Source organism: Pelophylax lessonae (genome assembly GCF_965119305.1).
Source record: "Pelophylax lessonae genome assembly, chromosome: 5".
Lineage (NCBI taxonomy): Eukaryota > Metazoa > Chordata > Amphibia > Anura > Ranidae > Pelophylax > Pelophylax lessonae.
Window position 1 is genome coordinate 444,093,778 of NC_138772.1, and position 21,842 is coordinate 444,115,619.

A 21,842-nucleotide genomic window follows, 5' to 3' on the forward strand; every position below is an offset into this window, starting at 1 on the left:
AATTGCCTCAAATTGCCCAAAATTGTCAGCATGCTGGTAGGTGGATCTCATCTGCATTTTTTTTTGTTACACAAAGCCACAGGTTTTAATTTTTGCAGAATTACAACCTTGGGCACCATGTGATCCAGCTGTTGGGTTTCTAATAAATTATGATGTCATAAATGGATAAGGAAGACATTGAGCATCTGAGCATGCTCTTGTTTGGCCTTCTCTGTCTGCACTGGGGTCACATTAGCTGAATGAGGGGGGGGGAAACTGAGGGAGAGGAGAAACACTGGAATACTAGTCAGTACCAGCATGCAAAGGTGTATAAAATAAATCATCTCTAATGTTGAGTGTCCTATGTGTGTCCATGCCACTTTATTATGTAAAACTATTCGTTTCTGTTACATTTAAGAATGGAGTGACTCGGGATTGTGCATAACTTTAAAGGGTGCCTAGACTAAAAAAAGGTTGAGAAACACTCTTCTAGACTATACAGTGCCTTGCGAAAGTATTCGGCCCTCTTGAACTTTGTGACCTTTTGCCACATTTCAGGCTTCAAACATAAAGATATAAAACTGTAATTTTTTGTGAAGAATCAACAACAAGTGGGACACAGTCATGAAGTGGAACAAAATTTATTGGATATTTCAAACTTTGTTAACAAATAAAAAACTGAAAAATTGGGCGTGCAAAATTATTCAGCCCCTTTACTTTTAGTGCAGCAAACTCTCTCCAGAAGTTCAGTGAGGATCTCTGAATGATCCAATGTTGACCTAAATGAATAATGATGATAAATAGAATCCATCTGTGTGTAATCAAGTCTCCGTATAAATGCACCTGCACTGTTATAGTCTCAGAGGTCTGTTTAAAGTGCAGAGAGCATCGTGAAGAACAAGGAACACACCAGGCAGGTCAGAGATACTGTTGTGGAGAAGTTTAAAGTCGGATTTGGATACAAAAAGATTTCCCAAGCTTTAAACATCCCAAGGAGCACTGTGCAAGCGATAATATTGAAATGGAATGAGTATCAGACCACTGCAAATCTACGAAGACCTGGCCGTCCCTCTAAACTTTCAGCTCATACAAGGAGAAGACCTGATCAGATATGCAGCCAAGAGGCCCATGATCATTCTGAATGAACTGCGGAGATCTACAGCTGAGGTGGGAGACTCTGTCCATAGGACAACAATCAGTCGTATACTGCACAAATCTGGGCTTTATGGAAGAGTGGCAAGAAGAAAGCCATTTCTTAAAGATATCCATAAAAAGTGTCGTTTAAAGTTTGCCACAAGCCACCTGGGAGACACACCAAACATGTGGAAGAAGGTGCTCTGGTCAGATGAAACCAAAATTTAACTTTTTGGCAACAATGCAAAACGTTATGTTTGGTGTAAAAGCAACACAGCTCATCACCCTGAACACACCATCCCCACTGTCAAACATGGTGGTGGCAGCATCATGGTTTGGGCCTGCTTTTCTTCAGCAGGGACAGGGAAGATGGTTAAAATTGATGGGAAGATGGATGGAGCCAAATACAGGACCATTCTGGAAGAAAACCTGATGGAGTCTGCAAAAGACCTGAGACTGAGACGGAGATTTGTCTTCTAACAAGACAATGATCCAAAACATAAAGCAAAATCTACAATGGAATGGTTCACAAATAAACATATCCAGGTGTTAGAATGGCCAAGTCAAAGTCCAGACCTGAATCCAATCGAGAATCTGTGGAAAGAACTGAAAACTGCTGTTCACAAACACTCTCCATCCAACCTCACTGAGCTCGAGCTGTTTTGCAAGGAGGAATGGGCAAAAATTTCAGTCTCTCGATGTGCAAAACTGATAGAGACATACCCCAAGCGACTTACAGCTGTAATCGCAGCAAAAGGTGGTGCTACAAAGTATTAACTTAAGGGGGCTGAATAATTTTGCACGCCCAATTTTTCCGTTTTTTATTTGTTAAAAAAGTTTGAAATATCCAATAAATTTCGTTCCACTTCATGATTGTGTCCCACTTGTTGTTGATTCTTTACAAAAAATACAGTTTTATATCTTTATGTTTGAAGCCTGAAATGTGGCAAAAGGTTGCAAAGTTTAAGGGGGCCGAATACTTTCGCAAGGCACTGTAGGTCACCACTGACTCTGGATCTCAGCACAGCTCAGTGAGGAGAGCTCTGAGAGCTGATTGGAGTGAAGAGACACACCCCCCTTCACACAACACACAGGAACAGAGCTGAGGCTGTCAATCAGCTGAAGGTCCCTCCCCTGTCACCCTTTTTCTCATGGTGTCAGGAAAACTTGTCAGAAGTGATTCATGCTGATAGCAGAGGAACGAGGCAGCAGACAGAAATGGCACTTAGTGCTCTTAATTGAGACAAGTACACACTATAGAGGGATATTCTTTGTTCATATTTTATGTCTGAGGTTTACGACTTTAAGGATGACTTCTTTTTGCATTTTTGCATCATTCCATTGGTCATTTACCCTTTATAATGCTCCCAGAGCAATTTCAGAGTAACAGGCAAGAAGATGGGATGCAACTTATATTGAAGCAGTGACTGGGATGAGGTAGGCATCTTGTTTTCCGCAGTCTATAGCTGTTTGCAGTTGTCAAAGAAATATATGCCTAGACAAAACCGCCAACTGTAGATTACTCTGAAAGACAACATGGTTGCCTGCAGAATGTGATTTGTCAATTCCCTGCTGAGCACAGTGGTTGCAACAAAAGCCTGTGGAAGCATATTTGAATCTTATAATATTTATTTGTCCCCACAGACTTGTATTATAGTATCACATTTGTTCAATAATATAGAGAAATAAAGATTTCTGAAACACATTTCTACCTTATACAATCTCTTACTTTAAATGCTAGTAATTGATATAGGTGTTGATATTTCCTACAATGCCTTTTATACTTTGTAATTTTTATTGGTTAGTTATAGTATATACCCAATTTTGTCCACCAGGGGACACTGGTGCTTTGTCGCTATGATAAATGAATCTGAAGTTTTCCCAGAAAATGTAGAAGAGTCACAGACTAAGTAAGATGAACATTGTCTAAATGAGTCTAGAGATACAGATTGTATCTTAGCACTATGAATAATCACTATTTTAATAGGTTGTTTTTTTACTATCATGTTATCATTAGAAGGTATATAGGAATACTTGAAGTTGCATCTGAAATGTGCTTGAAATGCATGTGTGTGGTCCGCATAAGAATGAAAAGAAATTAGGATGGTTCAATAATCCAATAGTATCAGGGTGCCTCCTCACATTTTAAGATGTGTGGTTGAGTAGACAGAAAATAGATTAAGAAATTCAATGAATTGCCCCTATTTTGCCTCTGATCTATAGAATACAAAGCAGGACGCATGTCATTGATCGTCCTCTATTGTGCTTCAGTGAATAGAAGCCCAGCACTATCACAGGCCATTAATTGGATTTAGATGCAAAATTTATATTGGATCACCCTCTTCACATAGGGCTTCTCACCACGCACATGTGAAGCATATCAACCTGTTTCAGTTTTAGGAGAAATTAGAGGATTTTTAAACTTTATTCAAGTTTTATAATGGTGATATATTCTCTTTAAACTTTATACAGGTTTTATAATGGTGATATTTTCTCTTTAAACTTTATACAGGTTTTATAATGGTGATATATTCTCTTTAAAGCGGAGTTCCACCCTGGGAAAGTTTTCTTTAATAAAAATACCCCCGGGACAGTCAGGGCTAGTACATTCCACAATGGCTAGCCTCTGATCTGTCCCGGGTTGCACTTACCTTTTAGAAGAAATACTTACCTTGAAAATGTATTGTCCAGCGCTGCCATCTCAGGTGTGGGCAGCTTGAAGCCAGCGTGATCCTCTTCTGTGTCCTCTTCCGTCTTCTTCGGTCCCACGATGCACTGCACCGGCCCCGCTGTCACTTCTGGTGCCGCAGCGTCATCCCTGCACAGCTTCTGGGCATGCCCAGAAGCTGTTTAGCAAGGTATGACGGCACCTGCACTGGAACTGACGTCGGGGCCGGTGCAGGCGCATTGATTCCTGGGAGCGATGACGTTCAGCTCCCAGGAATCATTGCAAGCCAGGAAGTGACGAATCGCCGTGGCCGCCAAGGGGAGGAAGAGGAAGTAAGGTAAGTATATTTTCTTCTAAACCAGGTAAGTAAAAAAAAATAAAAAATTGCGATTATCCATTTGTTTTTCAGGTGACCCGGAGCAAGAAGATGGAGGTAAGTATAATTTTAGGGTTGAACTCCGCTTTAAACTTTACAGCCATTTATGTTAAGTGTGTAATCATTAAAAAACATAGCGGATTCCACTTACTTTGTTTGTCTAATAGAGAAACTTTTTTTTCTGGTCCCGTTTGAAATATTTTCTTTACTTTCTGTCTCGGAGACACAGCAGATATGAAAGGATATCTCTTTAAAGTAAGGGGAAATTGTGTGTTTGCCAGTCCTTTCTAGAACTACTGTGCCCATTGAAGGAATTTCCCTCCATTGCTGTTTTGGTGACAGCTCCCAATTTTTGATTTCCCATCACTTTCTGTGTTGACATTGGTCAGCAGTGCTAAAAAAATTGTCTAATCTCCTGGTTTTTTTTTTTAATTACTGCTAACTAGATTTTCCCCACTTTACCCTAAAAAAAAGTTTGTTTTATGGACCTAAAGTATTACTCAATCTAAGTACTAGATCCTGCATTCACTATATCTGGTCTCCCACAGTACACAGAACATGGAAATGCAATTATTTTAGTAAATATAAACTGTTGATGTTATGGTCAATTATGTTATGAATCTGCCTTCTTCCTGACTTTTAGTGAAGGTGCATTTCCCAGTGATCTTGGCCCTACTTTTTCATGGGCTGAGATTGTCTTGGTGTTTGTATATGTTCTAGTAGTGTGTAGATGTTTAGGTTGTTTTACGCCGGGGTATGCCCCAATTGGAGTTGTCATGTTTTTTTATTTTTCATGAAAATTTCAATAAACAGAATTAAAAAAAATATATATATGTGTGTATATATATATATATATATATATATATATATATATAAACTGTTGATTACCTTTTTTCATCAGCAGTATATAGCAGTCTTGTGACTTCTATTAGTGTCTGGCCAAGCACTGGTTAAAGATTGTGGTGTATATAAAGGTGCGCTAAACAACAATAATAAAGACCCAAATGAATGGGATAAATGATGAAATAACATACATTTCATGAATAGTTAATAGCATGTGCTGGTGACACAAAAGTGATCCATAGAAATGAATCAACTTATACATAAACAAAAAAGTTCATAAGTGTCCATTGATAAAGTGAAGATTTAAGCTGAAGGTGAAGAAAATAAACTTGCTTCCAAATCCACAATAAATCCACCACCAAGTGAAATTCCTCCTTACCAGACGGAAGAAGTAAGGTGCCAATAACTTAACATATGTGCTGAAAACAAAGCGGAAATCCCATAGTAATCCAAAGCCACCTCGTGAGAAACACCTGAATTGGTCTCTTACCAGATGGAAATCAATAAACACTTGAAAATTGTCTCTCAAAGAACACTATCTACCCCTCCTCCGTCACATTCACAGGAGTCTCTCCAATAAGCCACACTGCCGGTCAATCGAAGATAAGGAGATCCAAAATGAACCTTTTTTGATCCAATAGTATGTCGTAATTGGCATCCAAAATCCAAACCTTGGTTGAGTCTAAACAAACTGTTCCAGCCTGGTCAAAAAAGGTTCATTTTGAATCTCCTTATCTTCGCTTTTTCATTTTTGTTTATTTTTTTTTACTAGTAATGGCGGCGATCTGTGTTTTTTTTTGCGCGCGACTGCGACATTGCGGTGGACAGATCGGACCCCTAACTGACATTTTTGACACTTTTGGGGGGACCAGTGACATTACTATAGTAATCAGTGCTAAAAATATGCACTGTTACTGTAATAATGACACTGGCAGGGAAGGGATTAACACTGTTGGTGATCAAGAGGTTAAATGTATGCCTCATGCTTACTGACGTGTGTGGGGGGAGGGGGTTGTGTGACACAGACACAGATCGCAGGTTCAGCTATGCTGAATCCTGTAATCTGTCCCTGCCTGTCACAGAGGAGATCCGCCCACTTTGTTTACACAAGTGCGCGGATTTCCTCACTCTGTCCCTGACGATCGGGGAAGAGCGACGGTGATCACCATCTCTCCTCCTCTGGCCCAACTCCCGCTGTGTCTAAACGCAGCGGGAGTGAAACTCCGGTGGCGCGCGCGCCGCAGAGTGAGGGAGGTATCTGTCGACGTAGGTCTACGTCGCCAGACCCAGCCAAGCCGCTCTGCTGCAGTAGCAGCAACGTGAGCGGTCGGCAAGTGGTTAAACACCAGTTGAATATTGTATGTAGAATATCACAGGTGAAGGCTATACCTAATGGTGGAATTTACACCCATAAAAGAGACACAGCGAGTGGAATATTTCACTGTTTGAAAATTTTTAATAGACTATTACCTAAGGCCTCTTGCACACTGCAGCTTAAAAATGCTCAGTACAGCGTTTTTTTTTTCTGAGTTAAAATAGAGCCCATTCATTCTTAATGTGCCTATGCACACAGCCGCGTAAATGAGCGCCGCGTTTTCTTCAGTAAGAACAAAATAAAAAAATCTGCATTTTTGGTCAGTAGTTTGCGCCTGATGCGCGCAAAAACGCGCGAATGCGCTCAAATGACCCAAAATGTCAATTGAATATCCAGAACTCTAGAATAAATTTGCGCGCAATTACGCACATTTGCGTGCATTTACGCGAATTCGCGTGAGCGCGAAAATGCGCGCAAATGCGTGAAAATGTGCGCATTACAATTACGCCAGAAAATGTAGATGCTCTAACAGGAGTATCGTGTGTAAGGTTCCTAATAGCATTGTTTGGACTTTTCAGCACTGGACATTTATTGTGTATATTTAGGATCACTGGATAATATTGGAGTTTTTTATTAGTATTAGTATTTTATTTTAACCGCTTAACCACTGCTTGACCAGAAGGTTTTCCCCCTAAATGACCAGGCCATTTTTTGCTATACGGCACTGCGTTATTTTAACTGACAATTGCGCGGTCGTGCGACGCTGTACCCAAATAAAATTGATGTCCTTTTGTCCCCAAATAGAGCTTTCTTTTGGTGGTATTTGATCACCTATGTGATTTTTATTTTTTGAGCTAAAAACAAAAAAAGAGCCACAATTCTGAAAAAAAACAATATTTTTTTACTTTCTGCTCTAAAACATTCCCAATACTAAAAATGTAAAAATCTAATTTTTTTTTTACCATTTTAGGCCAATATGTATTCTGCTACATATTTTGGTAACAAAATTCCCAATAAGTGTATATTGATTGGTTTGCGTAAAATTTATCCCGTTTACAAACTAGGGGAAAGATTTATGTCATTTTTAAAAAATTTTTTACTAGTAAAGGCAGCGATTAGTGATTTTTAGCAGGACTGCAACATTGCAGCAGACAGATCGGACCCCTAACTGACATTTTTTACACTTCTGGGGGCACCAGTGACATTACTACAGTAATCAGTACTAAAAATATGCACTCTTACTGTACTAATGACACTGGCAGGGAAGGGGTTAACACCAGGGGCGATCAAAGGGTTAAATGTGTCCCTAGGGGGTGCTTTCTAACTGTGTGGGGGATGGGCTTATGTAATCAACACAGAGACCTGTGTGTACTGACAGAACAGCGGTGTGCTGTGTTTACAATGGCAGACCGCCATTTTGTCTCTATGGGGAGCGATCGTGGGTGCCCGGCGGAAATCGCGGCCACCGGACCCACGGATTGGCTCCCCCTGTAGCCAATCGGCGCATGCGTGCACGCCCCACCAGCGATCCTGTGAAACAACGTACAGTTACGGCGTTTCGTGGGACAGAGTGGACTTGCCTCAGTATATGTACTGCTAGCAGTCGGCAAGTGGTTAAGGACCGCCCCACGTACATATACTACAGCAGGGCAGCCCTTGAGTGCGAAATCACCTACCTGTACTTGATTTTTTCTTCTGGGTCTGGGGCGTTTCATGTCCACTGGGACCCGCCAATTGTTCCCGGGGCAGACAGAAAGTGGTCTGCCTATGTAAACAAGGTAGTTTGCCATTCTGTGACAGGAGAACACAGAGATCTTGCGTTTCTGGTAAGCAGGAACACAAATCTCTGTCTTCTTACAGTACAAGAACCCCCCCCCCCACTCAGTTAGAAAGCACCCCCTAATTAAACCTTTGATTGCCCCTGATGTTAACCTCTTACCTACCGATGTCATTAGTACAGTCACAGTACATTTATTTTTAGCACTGACCACTGTATTAGTGTCACTGGTCCTTAAATAAGTATCAGAAGTGTCCGATTTGTCCGCCGCAGTGTCACAGTCCCGCTATAAAAAAAAAATCAATAAAAATTCCATAAAAATATCCCATAGTTTGTAGACGCGATAACTTTTGTGAAAACGAATCAGTAAACGCTTTTTGGGATTTTTTTTTTACCAAGAATATGTAGCAGAATACATATTGGCCTAAAATTGATGAAGAATTTAGATTTTTTTACATTTTTTAATTGGATGTGTTTATAGCCGAAAGTTAAAAATATGAAATTTTTTTTTCAAACTTTTTGTTTATAGCGCAAAAAAAAAAAAAAAAAACTGCAGAGGTGATCAAATACCATCAAAATAAAGCTCTATTTGTAGGAAAAAAGGACTTCAATTGTATTTGTGTACAGCGTTCCAAGACGAGATTGTCAGTTAAAGTAACATCTTGACGAATCACAAAAAAGGGCCTGGTCATGAAGGGGGGTAAACCTTCTGGATCTGAAGTGATTAAAGCGGAGTTCCAGCCTAAACACACACTCACCTGTCCAACGGTCCAGCGATGCGGCCGCCCGAAGCCTCGCTCTTCTCCCTCTCTGCTCTGCTGCGCCGGCATCACTGGTGTGGGCACCGGGCTGTGACAGTTTGCGGCTTCACAGCCGGGTACACACTGCACATGCGTGAGTTGAGCTTCGCGTCGTGATTGGCCGGCAATCTTCTGGGACCTCTGACATGTCCCAGAAGATTGCAGGGAGGGAGGGAGAGAGGAGAACTTCTGCTCAGGGTGCCGCGGCGCTCCGAGCTGAAGTGGGAGCGGGTACCTGTCAAAACTGGGTACCCGCTCTCCCCCAAAAAAAATGACATGCCAAATGTGGCATGTGAGGGGGGTTAGAACTACCTAAAGTGGAAGTTCCACTTTTGGGTGGAACTCCGCTTTAAAGTGGAACTTTAGTCAGAAAATAAAGTCCTGCTAGATCACTGCAGGCTGGCCCCTTTTGCAGGTATAGCTATGTAAAACATTAAAAAGAAGTGCCTAAACTGTTTAAAATCCAGGAATACTCAGTCTCACCCTGCTCTGCACATGCTCAGCATTTTTCTATTCTTCACCACTGTGCTGAAAGTGTAGAGGTCGATCTGCTGACATCCTAAAGATGTACTACTGCTCGGGGCTCTGGGCTTTAACAAAATGGAGGCCTCCAGCAAGGAGAAACTGTAGCAATGCTGAAGGCAATTTACAGCACACACTGATTTTGGTGGCATAAATATTAATGTGAAGTCTATGTTCCTTGCTAAAGAACATTATTTTGTTATCGAGTTGTTATGGGTAAAGCCCCGCTTTAATGAATACAGAAGGTCTCGTTAGACATGTGCAAAATGAAAAAAATATGTTTAGTTTTAATGCGGTATTTACATAAATGAATTTAGTAAAATAAATTGACTTTATTTAATTCATTTTTCTGAATTAATTCTGTTTAATCGAATGGATTAAAATTTTTAGAATGCGGAAAATTCAAATTCCATTTCAGTTGCATTTGAATCAAATTCCATTCGAATTTCATTTTAATCGAATTACATTTAAAATCAAATTTATTCTATTTGAAATTCTAATTTTGGAAGATGGCTATTGTTTTTTTATTTCATTCTCTTCTATTGTTTTTTTCTATTCTATTCTTTTATTTTTTGTTCTATTCTTTTCTGGTCTATTATATTCTATTCTTTTCCATTCTATTCAAATTTTTTCTATTCGAAATTCACATTTTGGAAATAGTTATATTGTTATATTCTTTTTATTCTTTTCCATTGTTCTATTCTATTCTTTTCTATTCTATTATTTTATTTTCTATTCTGCTCTTTTCTATGTCTATTCAAATTTGAATTAGTTCTATTCTAAATTCAAATTTCGGAAAAAGGTTATTTTCTTTCTATTTTTTTCTGTTTTGTTTTTTTCTATTCTAATATTTTCTATTGCATTGGAATCAAATTCCATTCAAATTTCTATCTAATCGAATTCCATTAGAAATGTAATTTATTCTATTTGAAATTTGAATTTCAGAAAATGGTTATATTCAATCTATATAATTCTATTTTTCATTCTATTCCTTTTTATTCTATTCCATTTTTTTAAATTCTATTTTATTCTTTTTTTAAATTTTCTATGCTATTTTTTTTCTATTCTTTAATTTTCTATTCTGTTCTGTTTAACTTTATTATATTCTTTTCTTTTATTTTCTCTTCTATTCTTTTATATTCCATTATATTCTTTTCTATTCTTTTTCTTTATTTTTTATTCTACTTCTCTTCGGAAATTCTAATTTTTAATTTGGTTTGAAAACAATTAGAATTTAACAACTATTCAAATTCGAAAACGATTTGAATTCGAATTGCATCTGAAATTTTGTTTCATTATTTTGGTTTTGTTTAAATTTGTTACTATTTTAATTGGGCAATTCAGATACATCCAAGTTTCCAAATAACGAAAAATGTGTCCAAATTTAAATTTGGAACTAAACGAAATGCACATGTCTAGGTCTCATAAGTCGTTAAAAATTGTAATATTATATTTTGTATGAGCTTTGCATTAGTGTCATATATTGAACCCACATTTTAAGAACCCCCCTCACCTTGCTAAGATACGCCCAGTGTTCACCTCCACCATCACAGGAGTGAGCTCTTTCTCGGATTCAAACCCCCTCACATGCACTTTTTTTCCCCTGGAGCAGTAGCTCTGAGTAACGTTTGAGAGGTTGTTCCCTTGTTGATATTTGTGTATAGTTTTAGCTGGGTATGTGAAACATCCTAGCAACAAGATAGGATAGGGAGCGCAATCCCTGTGAGTTTTTCAGTCAGACTTCATGAGGCATGTAAATGGCCTACAGCAGGCATGTCCAACCTGTGGCCCGGGGACTGCATGCGGCCCAGAGCCCCAGGCAATGCGGCCCACTGCCCCTGACAATTTTTTTTTTTTTGATGGGGAAGAAGGAATTCAGGTTGGGTCATGGCCACAGTGGCTTCCAACTAACTGTAGGCAGAGTCTGCCTGGGAAAGGATCATCCTCTAGTTGTGATAAATTAGTGCTGGGGGGGGGGGGCGGCAGCACGGGAAGGGCGCGGTGGCGTTTTATTACTTATATACCTTAACTATAGTATATATTTTATATGCGGCCCGAGAAAATTTCTCTACACTCAATGTGGCCCAGAGAAGCCAAAAGGTTGGACACCCATGGCCTACAGCATAGCAAGGACATTATTCAACTTTGGTCAAAGCTGCCGCTTGTTTTTATCTACAGATATTCCTTAAGTACTTAAGCAGTTTTTGGTAAAGGTGAACTTGCCTTTAAGTTGGGTAACAACTTAAAGAAATAACCCCAAGGGGGGCCTCTTCTAGAAGAGAAGAGACAGACTTCTTGTAAAATGGTATGCAAATTGTATTTAAAATTCTTAAACCTCCCTGGCGGTCTGAATTTTTGTGCTAAAAGCAGTACATTGTTTTGCATGGAAATCTGTTGTTTTATATTTTAGGTCTGTAATTCTTAGGAATAACTCACTTAAATCTGTCCAAACAAGAGTCTAGTAGACATCCCGTGTATGATAAAGTTTGAAACACGAAATCATAAATGATAATATAATAATAATAAATTTAATCAAATTCTTCATTGTTTTTGAAGTGGAAATATATCATTATGAGGGAGAATCTGTACTCTGACATGACCGTGCCAAAGAATGGAGTGGCAAGTAATGTATTGGTTGTCCAATACCACTTCTGCAGGGGTTTCCTCACCACTCCCTGAAGAATTATTAGTCCCAGAAATTTCCAAATGTCATCTTTGGTCACTGGTTCCCACTTTCTGCATCTTGCAAACTTCCGATGCGTAGCCAATTGTTGCTCTTTGTACCGGTTTGTCCCGGTAATTATTTTTTCAATAACCTTATCGGTCAGAAATATTTGTAGGTATGCCAAGGGGTTGCCATGGTCAACCTCAACTTTCATACCAGATGCTCCAGTAAATGGGAATCTTGGGGGCGCTGCCTGATCCGTACCGCATTCAATAGAGCACCAAGTTCTCACATCGCTGAGCACAGTCGCAGAACTGTTGATGTTGTCACTTTTAGTACCTGATGACGAATTTTCCCACAAATCACTATCTCTCAGTTCTTCAAATAATTCCGATTGACCGTCGCTGTTTTCCAGTTCGTCCAAAAGCACTTTTGAGATAAAAGAACGTGTTTTGGACACCATGGATGTTCTCAATTTTCCAGGCACAAAGAAAGTAGAGGCAGGGCACTGGAAAAGCCACCAGGTGAAAAGCTGTGGTGAAATGGCATGATACAAAGTTGTAATCCTAGCAGATTATACTGTATTATGTCATTTTTTTTTTTTTAAATCTCCTGCCGGTTCCACCCCCCTGCGTCTCGGCGCTTGCAGGGAAGGGAACCGGAAGAAGGTGCTGGAATTGGACCCATCACACAGCGGTAGGACAGGGGGAGGATGGCTGGAGGATGGCAGGGGAGGACGGCGGGGGATCACAGTTGAAGGTAAGTGTGATCGTGGGGTAATCCCGAGTGTGGTTCGGGGTCACCGCTTTTGGCACTGTATATTAACCCCAAGCCACACTCGGGAATACCGCCAGGGAGGTTAATGGCTGCGTACTCTGTGGAAAAGGTGTTTACAAATGCCACTGCACTCCTTGCAGAAGGTAGAGGTGTTTATAGTCCCTTTGTCATGATCACCTCATAGAATCTAATCCAGGTAGGTAATACATACTTCATCCCATGCAAGTAAAGCTTAAAGCAGTATTAAACATAAAATCATGTATTGCAGCTTACCATTCATTAGATGTGGTGGCTGCATTCGTTTTTTTTTTTTCAGGATTCCCCCCCCCCCCCCTCTGTTTTTACCTTGTGATCTAGCCAGTTCCACACCTCCTGTATTAGAGTGCTTGCACTCTGGATGAAGGAGCACAGGAGCACCTCTGTACAGCACCACTGTCAGTCTGTTGGAGGGGGATGTTAAATGCATTTCCAGATTTAGATACACTAAGCAAATTGAAGCCAAACTCCAGCTCATACTATAAGCAAATACAGCAAGAGTTTTTTTTTTTTTTTTTTTTCTTTTGGAATTAGGGTTTTACATAAATAAAAGCTAACCATTGTAAGCACCCCTGTAAGTGTTGAACGGTGTAATGTTGAAAAACATCAAACTTACTGAGAAGATCTTCAGGTGAAAATAAAGGAAAGAGAGCTTAGACAGTAAATACCACTTTAAAGCGTAACTCCGCTTTTGTTGAGAAAAAAACATTCCCCTCTGGGAGATCTCTGTATATTAAAAGGATTTTAACAAACTTTGTTGCAGATTCCTACCTTTTGTTATTCCGAAGAAGTCACTGTTTGTTTCTCTGTGCTGAGTGGGTTTAATGGGAGTGATTTCATAATTATTTATCAGCTGTGGCAGCTTCAGGGCTCTAATGAGGAAATCTGCTGGGCCTGCGTCCCTTTTAGACGTGTTCCTATTGGGAGTATCTCACAAAAAATGACATTTTTGATGCAGGGGATGCCAGAAATATGACTTGTATCTTAGGCAGACTTATGGGAAAATTAGTGAGCCAATCACACAAGCAGGAAATGATGTTTCTGGGGTGTGGTCAGTACACATTCTGTGTACAGAACAGCTCCAGGTAGCCATATTGCATTGCATTTTTAGAAAATTACAACCGCTGCAGATTGAAAAGGAAAGGACAATTTTATTAACATTCATTTACAATATGATTTGTGTCGCAATTGTATACGCTTTATTGTTTTATCTTTATTTGCTAATTTTTTTCCCCCACAAAAGTGGAGTTACCCTTTAAATTTAACTAGTTGTCATTTGACATACCCAGTAAAGTCACTTAGTTCTTCTTGCATGCCTTCCCAAATTAATAACAGGTTGTTCATGTGGGGACCGTGCCAAAAGAGATGGTCAATATGGGGGGGTTTCCCACTCACAGAAATTAGGAGTTTCTCCCTCCTCCCACCAAGACTAATAAGGTTTGAATATATACCCCCACCCCCCAAGAAGCTTCTCAAATCCCTAGAATAGTCACTGTATCCTCAACCCTCTCTCCCCTCGGATTTATCTTTACCTTGCCCCCCCCCCTCCTTTTTCTTTTATTTTTTTTTGTTATTTCTGTTTTCGACCTTGTTGTTGAGGCCCTGTGTTTGGATGTTGCTCAGGGTTTTTTTTTCTTTTTGACTCCCTGAGTATCTGTTTTGACATATTTCCCTGTTCCCATTGTTAAAGGGAATGAGGTGATTTACCATAGTAAAACTTTTAAATTCATACATTGTGTAGTTTATGAACTTTATCTCCCATTTCCAGAATATTCATTTGGTATCTTGCCAGTCTTTTACATATAAATTATGTACTTCACACTCTTGTGAGCTCATGCTGATTCTTTGTGGAGTTTCTGCTTATATTTGTTGTGTATTGTAGTCCTGGTGCAACCTTTTGTAAATGCACAATGTTTTAAAAAAGATTAAAAAAAAAAAAGGATAGTCACTGTAGGCAACCAAGTGGTTTTCTAATGCAACAACAACTTTGTCATGGGGAATGGATATATAAAGTGTCCAAACATCCAAGGTCACTGACGTCACTGACATGTACTTTTCCCATTTTAGGGCTTGGTGTCCCGCATAAAATCACGTAGTCTGTATACCAAAGGTTGTGAGTGACTCACCTAGCCTCTCCTGAAGGGAACCTATGCCTGCTACAGTGAGGTGTCCCTCTGGGGGTCTCTGAGGTTTTTTTGCACTTTAGGAAAATGGTGAAAGACAGAGTTCATGGGGGACTTCAGCAAAGCAGGCACATACACGCCTATGGCTCTCCAGCTATGAACATGCAAGTTGGGGTGCCAGATCTGCTGGGCTAGTATCTTTGTTTTTCCCCCTTTTCTCTTTTCAAACCCTTAGATTTTTTTCTAAATACCATTAAATCTGTTCCTAAACTAAAACCAAGAAAAAAATCTCACTCAAAATTGCCTCCAAGCTCTAGAGCAGCCAGTCCTTAATAGTTGCAAAGCACTGTTATAAGTTGTAAGGAACTACTGAGGGTTCCCCTTAAAGGCTAACTCACCCTTTAGCAACATATTTAGGGTGTGACATGATCCTAAGCAACCCACCCCCAAAATGCCTTGAGAGCTATGAATGAATGAATGAATGCACTGGTAGGTCTCATCTGCCACAATGACAAATAGACTTAGTAGTTCCCAATGGAACACGAGTGTGGTAATCCGTGCACTTGTAGTTCATTTAGACTTCTTTCAGCTCTTCAGCTGAAAGCCAACACAGGTATGGTCAGAGAGATGGAAGGACAGTTTGCAGGAGCCTGGCATTGCACCTGCAATCCACTGGTTGCAGGTGCAATGCTTTGCAGGCTCTTGTAAAAAAAGAAAAAAAGCACAAAATATGTGCATTTAATATTTTTTAAACTTGAACGTATACACTATACAAAAAGTCTGCCGAAATTTGGTCAAATTGAAGTTTTTGAGCCAAAAAAACGAAGGACAAGTTTGGAAATTTTCTGCCGAACGAACGCTAAATTGAAAGGTTAATGTGTTTCTCATCCAAGCTGTTTGCACTAGGTATATGTGAAAAAACTAACAAAAAATGGATTCCTTTATGTCCATTAAACGATTTATCGGTCATTACATTAGGGCACAATCGTTTGCTCTCACAGCTGAGTTTGTTTTTGGAAAATTAGTTCAAACTATTTTTCATATAGTGTATGGTCAGCATTAGCCTTAGCCATTTTTGTTAGAAGTTCCTTGTAAAACTCAGTTCATAGTTCTTTTCTGTCTTTTCAGTGAGAAATATGTCCTTGTTTTTCAGTCTTGTAATCGAGTGGAGAATAATTGTGTCGGCACATTCTGTAAAGTTATCTGCAATTTACAGCATTTTTTGTATTCATAATTGCTTAATATGTTAATTTTGGAAGCCAAAATCCCTAGAAACGCCAACGTGTCAGCCAAGTAGAAACTATACTTTGTCCTTAGAATGTCTCCGCCATGAACTTGGATTATCTTTTCTCCAGCTGTCAGCATCTCTGCCATACAGAAAGATCTCATCACTGAAATTTACATCCTCTGTACGTGCAACCCAACTTTCTGGATAATCGTGATTCTAAAAGGTGCATTAAGGTCCTCCAGAGAGTGCAGAAACAGCTTGAACAGAGTTGTACTTTTAAAAAGTAATCTGCTGAAAAATTGAAGCTTGTGAAAGAAAAGGAAATAGAAAAGAATACATAGAAAAAAATATGTTGTTTTACCCCTTTTAGTGTAAATGGAAGGTAATGGGATTGTCAGGTCTTAAAGACGTCTCAAGCCTATTCATAATTAAACAGTGTCTGTCAAAAAGCCAGGTCATTTCAATTGATAGAAAAGCATGGGAAACTGGTATTGCCAAAAGATTCCTTGTTCAGTAGTGTTGAGAAGAGGGCACTCACGAAGCATGGTGATAGGTTACCAAGGTGATGTGATGGGGAGACATTCATATATAGCTGCAGAGGGCACTTGTCCAGAGGATAGCTTATATATGTGAAAAGAGGATCTGACAAATACTTTCCTCATTGTATCTTCAAAGACAAATTCTACTTTAAAAAAATTTAGTTTCAGAGCATAATACAAAATGTTTAGATTTTTTTTTTTTATCCCGGGGACTTCTATACATCCTTTTGCTTTCCCAACAGTTATAAACTGTTTCACCATGACTCTTCATAGAAAAAGACTGTGAATTGGGAACCTTGGAAAATTATTAAGCAATCGATCAAGAGCTGTCCCCGTTCATTTATGGTGATAAACAATGAAAACTGCAGCAGAAAGTAAATACCGAATAGAATTTTCCTGTGGATGTATGCCTTGTGCTTTCAATTGGTTTTTCTTTTCTTCCTTTTATACGGGCTTGGTGGCATAATTTACTTTGCCTTTTGTGTAGTTAAGTTTGGAAGTTTAGGAACTTTAGGTTGACTGGGGGAATTGTAATCTTAAAATTTACCTGTTATCTACCAGAAAGCCTAAACATGTAATGGAAGAAGTAGGCAAGGAAGACCCTTTTCTTTGTTCCGTACATATGGAACGTGTTACCATGTTAGTCTTGTATAGGCTTTGCCTACATGCTTTTTGCAGGTTAGTTTGACAGCAGTAGAGGTGGTCCCCATGTTACAAACATCCAACTTACAAACGACTCCTACTTACAGAGGGAAACAACAGGAAGTGGGAGGAAATCTACTCATAGGAAGGGAAAATCACTCCTGTAAGAGTTATCATGGGAAAAAGGTGTCTCCACTGAAGCTTTATCACCAATCCTTGTTTCCACAACAACCCAAAATTTTCAAAATCCAGTTGTCACAGGGACAGAAAGTGAGGGGAAATCTTCTAAACAGGGGTACAGACAGTAACAAATGTTACAGGGGTGTTACCCCTTCCCTGTGCTATCCAAAAAACGTAAAAATTATTCTTTTGGCTACACTTAAAAAATCTGTTCCGACTTACAAACAAATTTGACTTAAGAACAAACCTACAGTCCCGATCTTGTTTGTTACCCGGGGACTGCCTGTAGGTGATTAAGATGGGTATAATATTGTTTTCCTGAGTAAGCTCTACTGACGGGAAGCTGTAAGGTGAAAGAGATTTGAGTTTTTCCAACCTTTTTTAGCATTATTTTCTTCCCCTAGGTGTCTTTTTGATGCTTGTATTCTCTTCAGCTTTAAAGAAAAGCACTGCCTAACTCTCCCACAGCTTAAACTCCTAAAACTCACAGAGGATCACATTTAAATAGTCTGAGGGTTTTTTGCTTGAGAGATGAAATTACCATCACCTGTTCAAAGTACAACAAAATCTTACTCATGCTGGTAAAAACAATGACTAGTGCACTTCAAAATCGCTCCCTACTGAACATGTAGAGGAATGTTAACTCAGTATTTTCATATAGATTTTAATAGATCATGTTTTTAAGATTTCAAGACTTTGTTGAACTTGAAGCTTATAGTTTTATTAGGCTGCTTTTTTTTAAAAAATAAGACGAAAAAAATCCACTCAGAAACACATTGTTTTTGTGTGTAGTTATATTGTATAGTGTACATTTGACAGCCATATTTTCTCATTACCTATCCGGGTCTCAGCTTCCTTCATGATAATACTGCACAATAGCTTTGCTTATCCTCACTTCATGTATAACAAACAAGGTGTGCCTGGCTTAAAAGAATAGTCTCTGCAGTCTCTTATGATGACAAACACCCACAGGGCTCCTGGTAGCCAGGAACTATTGATTTTAATCTAGGCTCTGGATCAGGGGTCTCCATACTATGGCACTCAAGCTGTTCAGGAACTACAATTCCCATCATGCCTAGGCAGGTCTGTGAATGTCAGAGTTTTACAATGCCTCATGGGACGTTTAGTTCCGCAACAGCTGGAGCGCTATAGTTTGGAGATCTCTGCTACAGAACATGTGAGGGAGCGCAGTAGTAGTGAATTTATGTAGTACATTTTTTAGTTGAAATAATTATAGGATTTGGTAAAGCTTACATGGGCCTTATACAGTCATATGAATTTTAGTATTAGAATAATGTTAACCCCTTTCTGCTGATATATTGCACTATGCAGCGTAACAGACCTAACCAGGGGCTTTTGGAGGAGACTGCAGGGTAGCTTCTTGCCTACTGACTATGGGCCCTGGCCTTTGAGGGGGCTCTTTTCTTTAGGAGGTGTGTGCCTGGGGGACCTTTGGAGTGGTTTTGCTCTAGATTTTGGTTTATGTCTCCCTAAAAACACATAGACTCTAGGAACCCAGGACCTGGATACAGATTTGGGGCCTCTTTGCCCAAACCACCATTGACTGCTTCCAGATCCCCCCCCCCCCACTCAGAGACACTCAGTAAAAGATTATAATCCACTTAACACAACCTGCTGCTGAGTCCTCCTGCTGCTATGTGTAATCTGTTTATTAAGGTGTCTTTCTCTCATTGTGTAATTCTCATTGTGTACTTCATAGGTGTGAATCGCCATTGTTAATTGAGTCGCCTATTGGTTCTCTCTGATAGTATTGTGACCACTTCACCTCATTACCAAACTATTGTGGGATGTTTATGTGTTTATGTTAGCTGTTCATTAGATGTACTAATGATATTACTGTTTAAAGTTTGCATTGTTTAGGATAATGTGATCAAGCTCTTTTCTGATTATGTGTGATATAAATGGTGATTTTTCAATAAAGAGTTCCAGTTTGCACCTAAGCTAGTGTCGTCTAGTTCTTGGGCCAGCTATAATTCCTGGTTCCAGAGTGGAGAAAGCTGTATCTTGGCGGAGGCACCTGGGCGGGGTGCCAGGCGGTCCGTCACATTTGGTGGTAGCAGTGGGATGCTTCCTACAGTCTAGGACATCCCAACCACTACCAGAATCTGAGGTCAGGTTAGCAGGAGAGAAGAGGCTACCGTACAGTGTCCTCCAAAATCCCCTGTCCCTGTTGGGTCTGTCACATGCAGCATTACAGAGGTGGGCTTTCCATAGCGATGAATCTATGTAGCATGTTTTTGATGGGAGCATGCTTGATCACATGCCCCAAGCTTAGAGACACAGCTGTCACCGACAAGCACAGTGATCACTTGTTTTAGACACCTCCCTTGCATTTTATTTTCCTCTGTGAGCAGGAAAATGTACATTGGGGGAATATACTAAAACTGGAGAAGGGGGAATCTGCAGAAGTTGTGTGTGGCAACCAATCTGCTACTAATTTTCATGTTCAAATCTTAAATTAACACATTGAGGCTAGAAGCTCATTGATTGCCATGCACATCTGCTCCAATATTAGTAAATTCCCCTCACTGCATCGTTTTATTCTTGCTATATAAGAAGTCCATGACAAAGGGTCTATCAAAAAAACATACATAAAGATAAAATAGTCAGGTCTTCAGTGTTAGGAGTTTGTGTCAGTATCTACATCACAGAAAATCTGGCCACAAGCAGAGAGCTTGCAGTGTGGACTATTGTTTTCTGACAGCCAGCAGTTATCAAAATACCCTAACAATGGTTGCATCTGACTGGATGCAGCCACTGTTCGGCCAACAATTTTCCACCTGGCTCCTTTGATTTCTCAAATAAAGAATTTTAAGTGGGAAGGTGCTGGCAGGGCTGCCCATGAAGCAAATTTTCAAATTTTGAATGCAAATTTATGTACAGTTTTACTAACACATGCCTGAGTTGCAAAACTGGTCTAAAGTGTTAGAATTTGTTTTACCTTCCACAATAAAATGTTAATGTCATTTGGATGCAGATACAAATAGTATTAATAAATATTGCCACATTAGCTGTATCTGTCGTAATTAGTTAAAAAATGTAAGTTTACAGCAAAATATTAGGAAAGCAAACTTCTATCCTAGCTTCATTCACCATATGATATACAGTATAAACATTTAAAGTGGTTCTACTACTTTGGCTGTCTATAAACTAAGTTAATTAGCTGCTTTAGTTGAAATGTTAAATTATCATCTATAATTTTATATATATATATATATATATATATATATATGCAAGGGTAAGCTTTAGCTACAGAACCTGACAATTTAGGGATCCATTAGCACAAGGGTTTGGTATCAGAAAACATAATGCCCTACCTGGACAGGAATAATGTTTACCAGACAGTTTTGCATCAAAGCATATAAACCATGGGTGTCCAATCTTTTGGCTTCTCTGGGCCACATTGAGTGTAGAGAAATTTTCTCGGGCCTCATATAAAATATATACTATAGTTCAGGTAGATAAGCAATAAAACGCCGCCGTGCCCTTCCCGTACCGCCATGCCGAAATGGAATCAGTATACAGAGGTTTACTTCTTCTGAGAGATATTAAAGGAACACTCTAACCACCATGACCACTTCAGTAATTTGAAGTGGTCATGGTGGTAGGAGTCAGACACACTGCACATGCTAGGATATTTACAGTTATGTGCTGGGGTTAGTTGCACTCCTAGCACATGTGACTTAGGCAGCCAAAAAATTTCATGTTCTTATTTATACATGTATGAACAAGGACATGACATATTATGACAAAACACAACTAGTTATTAAAAAATATATTGCAACAATTTACACACGCTAATGCACATACCTTTTCTACTTATTTTGTAGACTGCTGGCGGGTACTGCTGGAAGAAGCAGTGGCTTCAGTAGAGAGCAGAGCCGCTGCTTCCTGTAGGGCTCCTGTCACAGGCGGAGTGCATTTCATATCACTCCACCTGTGACAGAGCCAGAACTATACAGGAAGCAGCAGCTCTGTCAATGACTGCAGACATCCTAAGTCTCCGGCAGCAGCCGGGAGATTGCACGGCACTTGCAGCCCAGTGCATGCCCATCCAATGCACCCTAAACAGTGCCCATCCAATGCAGCTTCACCAGTGCGAGCCCATCCATTGCAGCCTCACCAGTGCATGCCCATCCAATGCAGCCTGATCAGTGCCCATCCAATGTAGCCTCACCAGTGCAAGCCCATCCAATGCAGTCTGCAATGAAGAGAGC

The 21,842-nt window shown here is 39.7% G+C and overlaps 1 protein-coding gene across 1 annotated transcript in view; it reads left to right on the top strand.

Moving 5' to 3' along the window:
• Positions 1 to 21,842, top strand: part of LOC309556811 (uncharacterized protein C8orf34 homolog) — a 424,769-nt gene that overhangs the window by 225,426 nt on the left and 177,501 nt on the right. The window lies entirely within an intron of this gene.